This window comes from Austrofundulus limnaeus, unplaced genomic scaffold (genome assembly GCF_001266775.1).
Source record: "Austrofundulus limnaeus strain Quisiro unplaced genomic scaffold, Austrofundulus_limnaeus-1.0 Scaffold127, whole genome shotgun sequence".
NCBI lineage: Eukaryota > Metazoa > Chordata > Actinopteri > Cyprinodontiformes > Rivulidae > Austrofundulus > Austrofundulus limnaeus.
The window spans coordinates 1,077,567-1,083,642 of record NW_013952529.1 but is presented as its reverse complement, the minus strand read 5'-3'; the positions used below and the strand labels follow the sequence as shown (position 1 = coordinate 1,083,642).

Genomic DNA, 6,076 nt, shown 5'->3' with positions numbered 1-6,076 from the left:
GGTGCAGGAATACCTTTTTACCCCCTTTTTTCACATCATGTCGCCTGCCTGGATCTGTTATTATCTCGCTCGGAAGCACGGAGGAGTGTCACAGGTAAGCTCGTTTCAACCACTTTTGACGACGCGGTCTCATTTCCGGACTCAGGTATTTTGTGAATGAAGCCGATATTTCAGTTAAAATACATAAGTAAAAATATTTATCCGAGTATAGTACTACCCCCCAACTTTATGGATGATTTTATGGATTTAATTTTACGTATTATACTTGAATAAATACGGTAAATTAAAACTAAGCATTAAAACAGCAATAATAACTAATAAAAAGTAGCGAATCCATGCTAAAAACTAACTCAAACTAACAGAATTAAAAGAAAAAAGGTCACAATTAAATAAAACTAAAGTATAATGGAAAAAGTATTTAAAAAAACTATTATAACCTTGGTCTGAGCTCAGGTAACACTTAAAAGCTGCTCTTTCCTTATAAGCAGAGTTTAAAACCTGGTTTCGGGCCTTAAAGATGGATCTAAAGCGTAACAGACGAAGACCTGAGACTTAATGAAGTGAAATTGAATCGCTCCGTTCTCATATTGTAACGTTTTGATTTTTCAACAAAGTCTTTCAGAGCTGCCCTGCCGACGGCTCCATCTTCAGAGTGAGACCTCCCACTCAGGCTGACAGAAATCAGATTGAGCCGGTGTGAGAATAAAGTGGGGGTGCTCAGATATCATCTAATATATTTCCTTCCTCTCCTCTGGCTCCTGCAGACACACTCTATAACTGTCTTTATTACCTCCCCGCTGCTGCCCACTCTTATTCTTCTCATTCCTGCCGTTATTTTCCGTCACTCACCCCCCCCACACACACCCTCTCCTCGGTGCTCGTTGATGCAGCCGACTGAGCTCGGTCTCTCTTGTCTAACAGCATTTATTAAACAAGGATTAATTACCGCGAAGCCTCGTTAAGCTTCGTTAGGACCTCTTTGCGTTTACAAAGAGTTATTATTTTAATTAGAGGACAGGAAGTTTTTAACGTGCGACACCGTGTTACACCTGCGACGTCGTAATCAGCTCGGTTCGTTCATTTAAAACAAATCTGGAGTCGCTCCGAACGCTTTAAAACTCATAAAAAGGTCTTTTCTTAAAGTGTTTGTTCCTGCTGAAGTCACAGAAAAGACATTTTCCAACAGGAAGGATTTAAACCCACTGAGGTTCAACCTTCTGGGGTCTTTTTGTGCCTCATTAACGAGGGTCTGTAAAATGATGCTTGTATAATTTATGTAAACGATGTTTTTGGCTTTAATGAGTGTTTTTAACCTGTTGTAGTCAAAGTGTCAGCAGCCACCAGGCTCATATTTTATTCAGTTTCTGTTAAATGAGAAGAAGTTCATGTAAGATTCAGAAGCAGATATTCTGACAGGAGAGCAGCGAAAACAAAAAGACGATGAGCGTCGAGGCTTCGACAGCGATCTGACTGAACTAATATCTGATCCAACACTTGATCCGTTCCTCCATGAATGAACACGAAGCTGTGATTTCACCACATCAGCCTCTGATTTCTGCTCCTTCCTGACAAACAGCACAAAGACATCGTTCTGTTTACTGCTTTAAAACTGACTTCAGATGAAGCCTTCGGGGAAGATCCACAATCTGAATTACAGATTTGGCTCCATCTTCAAAATGTGTGAATTTTAAACGAGTGTGGTGTTTAATTTTTTTATTTTTCCACTTTGGAGAAAACAAGATCTCTTCTGTGAGCACTCGTGTTTATAAAATCTCATTATGCACGTGTGGGAAAACAGGTTTTATAAAGTGTCGATTTAATTGTTTTCTGGTTTTTTGAATTGTTTCCTCTCAGGTCAAACTGAGCCACATTTTGGACTTTTGGCTCAGTTTGACACGACTCAGAGGTTAGAATCAGGTCTGAGATGGATCAGTTCACACAAATCAAACCGCCTCATACTTTTGTAAAAGAAGTAAAACATCCACAACAGTAAGCATCCTGCTAAAATGCTGTGTGAACGCTTAATGCTGAAAGATTTTAGCTGAAATCTAAAAACAAAGCTGCTGAAAAGGTTTAAAATCAAAACTGTTCATCCAGTTCAATTTGAACAGCTAAAAGTTGGACAAAAAAGTAAAAAAAACAGTAGAAAGAGAAAGACAATAAAAATATATAAAATCTGAAAAGAGCAAAATAAGCTAAAATTATTGAAAAGAAGCTAAAAGTAGAAAGTTCAAATTAGCATATGAGGAAATAAGGTTGAAATTAGCAAAAACCAAGAAAAGTAAAATAAACACTTGAAATTTGCTTTGAAATATCAAAAAAAAAAAAAAAAGAGCTGAAACCAACTTAAAATAACTAAAAAGTAAAATGAGATCCAGAAGAAAACCTGATGTGAGTGTTGTGAATAATAAGGGTTAGGTTTGATTTTAACGGAGACAACACGTCTGTCCGTCACCGCCTCCCTCCACTGCTGCTTCTCCCTGCAGGTAAACAACTTTATCAACTTTTTCAGGCTTTGACTTTGAAAAGTGACCAAGCAGCGTGGCAGGAGGGGTCGATGCAGAGGCAGGGAGAGTCCAGAAAACGTTCAGCCCCTGACGTTATAATCAATCCTAATGAAATTAATCTCCTTTACATTACAATCAGAAGGACGAGGCTGCAGAGGCCATCGATTCGTAACTTTTCAGATGTAGCAGCAACTTCCTGCAGGAAAATTAATTAATATTCAAAACTTTGAACGTCACGCAGGTTTGTTCTGACCTTAACCTTCAGGCATAAAATACCATAAAACGCCTTAAAAAGTACACGAATTAAATGAAGTACTGCTTTTGAACCTATTAGAGTAAATTTACAAGCTTGGTCTCTTTTTAAAGCTAATAATCTGAATTTATAACTTCAGCAGTCATATTCTTTGTACCTGTAACTAGTATTTAGTGTATTGAAGTAAAATACACAAAAATCAAGATATTTCTCACTAAAATTTTATTTTTATTTAAAAAGTATCACAGAATATGAAGGGAATGAGATTTTATCAAACTAATTTTACTGGGCTAAAATATTAATTCTCAACTATTACCAGTTCAAATTTGGTAACAGTAGCATAAAATATGAATATTTGACACATAGTACAATCCAGCATGTCTCATTTGCATATTTGTACTCATTTACATATGTCCAAACTGTACAGTTTGTCTAAAACACTAATGTCAACACAGAGACTTCACTCTGGGCTCAAATTAAAGATAAAACCCCCACAAAACACATTCGACCATCCATTTTTACTCACAGCATGATTAAATTTAAAAATATTAATATTCATAAAGACTTACACCAACACTGTACTTTCAGCCACATTTTCACCAATAACAGCCAAACCGCAAGAATAAACAATATTTCCTTATATCTTTCAGAGCATTAACATTCCACACAGCTTTTAAAACCACCAGCAGTGAAAACATATTTGTTTTTCACTCACATTTGATGCAGATTTGTCCTCAAATATGTCCAAATTAGCGATTCAAAATGACGACCGGGAGTCTTTTTATCCAAATAATTTTGCTTCTTCTGGCCAAAAAAATCCCTTATCCATGTCTTGAAGCACTCAAAACACTTAATAACAAATATATGTTCATCTTATCAGCAGGTTTCGTCAGCTAACTGGCCAAAAAAAACGGTAGAAAACGTTTTCCTGTAAGCGTTAGCTGCCTTCCTTAGCATAGTAACACTGCTGAAACATGGCCGCCTCCACTGTGTTATCATTTTCCTTCACTAACAAAGTTCCCACCCCATCTTTATACACATTAAATGAAAGGTTCGGTGATTGGCTACACAGCTGTGGCATCAGAACGAAGCTCAGAGCTGATTGGCCAATTTTACAGTCAATCAAAGCTAGACAGATGAAAACCAGAAGTTGGTCACTACTGAGATATTATTGGCCCTAGACAGGCAAAACTTGAACCCAGTTGGTCAAATGAGGTGTCAATCAAAAGAGGAGGGCCTAGACCTCAACTTTGATGCATTGCACATGGACACAGGATGAACAGGAAACAGATATGATACTTCAAAATAAAACAAATAGAAAACGGCACGCAGGCGTTCCGCTGAATGTTAACAGGTTCTAAATATAGTTATATTTATAAAACCATGTAAAGGACTTTATTGGCTTTATTTAATGAGTGAGGTCTTATTGAAGTAGTAAATGTGTTACCTGCAGCAGACAGTCAAAGCGGTGTAAAACCCATGGAGATAATTTAAATTTTAATCATGTACTTCGGCTAAATGTCATTAACAAAAACAGTCAAATCTAAAATGCATTAACAACCACAACTTTAAAATATATTTAACAGCAGGGATCAAATATAGAACAGTGTAGGAATGGCACAAGAAGAAGTCGTCACACACAGGAAGAAGGTTCTGCTGCTCTTCCTCTTTTACAAAACTGAACTTCAACCATCATAAAAAGTTACAAAAATCCAGATATTTCCTCTGGAATCCTGTTAGCTCGTCTCGCTAACGAGAATCCTCCAGGATACAGCAAACAGAGAGGACCCTGGTAGCTGTCTGCTGCAGGTAAGATACTGACTGCTCATAAATCTGACTTTAAAAAGACCAAACTCTCTCTGTAAGATGCACTTGTGCAGCCGTTTTACAAATGAATGAGTGAAGCTTTGCAGGCGTTTGAAGCTCCAGACTCTGAGCAGCGTTCACTCGATACCCGACTGTCCATCTGGCTCGCACACAGAGCAGCGTTCAACATGCCCCGCTATTAGGCTGTCAGTCAGTCAGGCCAGTAGAATAAATGCCATGGATTAGGCGGACACGCTCGCAGCGGGAGGACGGACAGAATACTAAAGAGACGCAGGCCAGGAGGTGACAGACATCCCGTCATAAAGCTCTCTCTTCCTTTAAAAGGGCTGAGGAAACTCTTTCAGCCACTCAGACGATCGATAACAGTCAGACATAATCAACTTAGTGTCGTTTCTCTGGACCTGTCGCCATCATTTCCTACAAATATTCCCTCCTGACTTTTTTTTGGTTGGTTTTTCTCCTCTTTTGCGACAGGAGTGATGAACGACGCAGCCTCGTCCTTTCACCTCCTCTCTGTTATTCATCTCCATGACCTCGTCCCGTCTTTTCCTCTCTCCTTTTCTTTCACCCAGGGGCAGAGCCAGGGGGGTGGCCAGGGGTGGCCATGGCCACCACAGACAAATCTTTGGCCACCCTGCTGTCCACACCCCTTCCACAGTGAAACAACCTTTAGGGCTGTAGTAACCCTCCTGAACAGTTGGTGGCAGTGTTTAACAGTTTGAAACATCACCAAGTTCAAAGAAGTGACAAAATGTGATTGTTTTATGTTATCTGACTTATGGTGACAAATGTTTGTTTTTTGTCATCATAACACAGTGTCATTTTCTGTTATGAAGGCTGAATGATGCTCTGTCCCTTTTGGTCATGAGTAGACTTGTGACTAAATCAGAAAAAGTGAAATGCCCCTTTAAATTCACTGTTGGTGAGGATCAGTATTGCACCTGTTCATTTGGGTACAATTATAAATATTAGTTTAATACAAGCAGTTGAAGGTCATTATTTGGCACAATGACATGTTACATTAAAAATAAATCAAACAATAAAAAGTAAAAAGCACCCCTAAAGTCATTGGATATGATAAATAGTGTCACATTAATTAATCTTATCTCAGCTGTAGCAGTGAGTTTAAAAACAGGATGATGAAACCAGTTTAATGAAGAATCTGTCTCTGAAATTATTATTAAATCAAGTGTTTATGTAGGTAAAAGTATGTAAAACAACCTGGTAAAATACACCAGAATGCAGGAAATCGCATCTATTTCATTCAAAATTTTCTGGGGGAGGAACCCCTAGACCCCCCAACAGTGTGTCCCCCACTTTTAAAATGGTTCTGACACCATGTTTATAAGATCACTGCCTGTATGAGGACGTAAGAAAATGATCAAAACACAAAGATCTGCAGAAACTTTTAAGTTAAAAATGATGTAATTTTCTTGGCCACCCCTGTGTGAGTAGTGGGCCCCGGCCACCCCTGTGTGAGTAGTGGGCC

At 38.5% G+C, this 6,076-nt stretch overlaps 1 protein-coding gene across 1 annotated transcript in view; it reads right to left on the bottom strand.

The window, feature by feature from the left end:
- ptprt (protein tyrosine phosphatase receptor type T) overlaps positions 1-6,076 on the bottom strand; it is a gene marked incomplete in the record, with an annotated part of 388,491 nt that overhangs the window by 378,953 nt on the left and 3,462 nt on the right.